Below are 395 nucleotides of genomic sequence, written 5' to 3'. Positions count from 1 at the left end.
CCAGGCCCGAGCCCCGGATCCCTTTTCGGCGCAACCCTGCCTGGCAAAGCGGGTTCTGTATGTGGGCAGGAGGGAAAGGGGTTGGTGGTGTTACTTTGTCCCGCAGAGAGTCACGGGGCCAGCACGCTGCCGACCGGTATGTTGGCCGGACTCTACCAGCGTGGGGAGACCTGTCACCGCCCCCCTCGACTCTCCTTCCCCATCCCCCGCCCCTGATCTTGGATAAATCCCGGGACTTCGCGGCCTCAGTTCCTCCCAGCGCCCGATGATGAGTGCCCTCGACGTGTCCGACGTCCTTTCTGGCTCTGGGTGGGAGTGGGCCTGGGCTGGGACCCCAGGCCCGCTCCAGAGGCGCCGACGCCCTCGCGAGGCGGGGAGCCGCCCAGCAGGGCGGG

Source organism: Carlito syrichta, unplaced genomic scaffold (genome assembly GCF_000164805.1).
Source record: "Carlito syrichta isolate Samal-C Ts95f unplaced genomic scaffold, Tarsius_syrichta-2.0.1 Scaffold309206, whole genome shotgun sequence".
Classification (NCBI taxonomy): Eukaryota; Metazoa; Chordata; class Mammalia; order Primates; family Tarsiidae; genus Carlito; species Carlito syrichta.
This window is presented reverse-complemented; position numbering follows the sequence as displayed.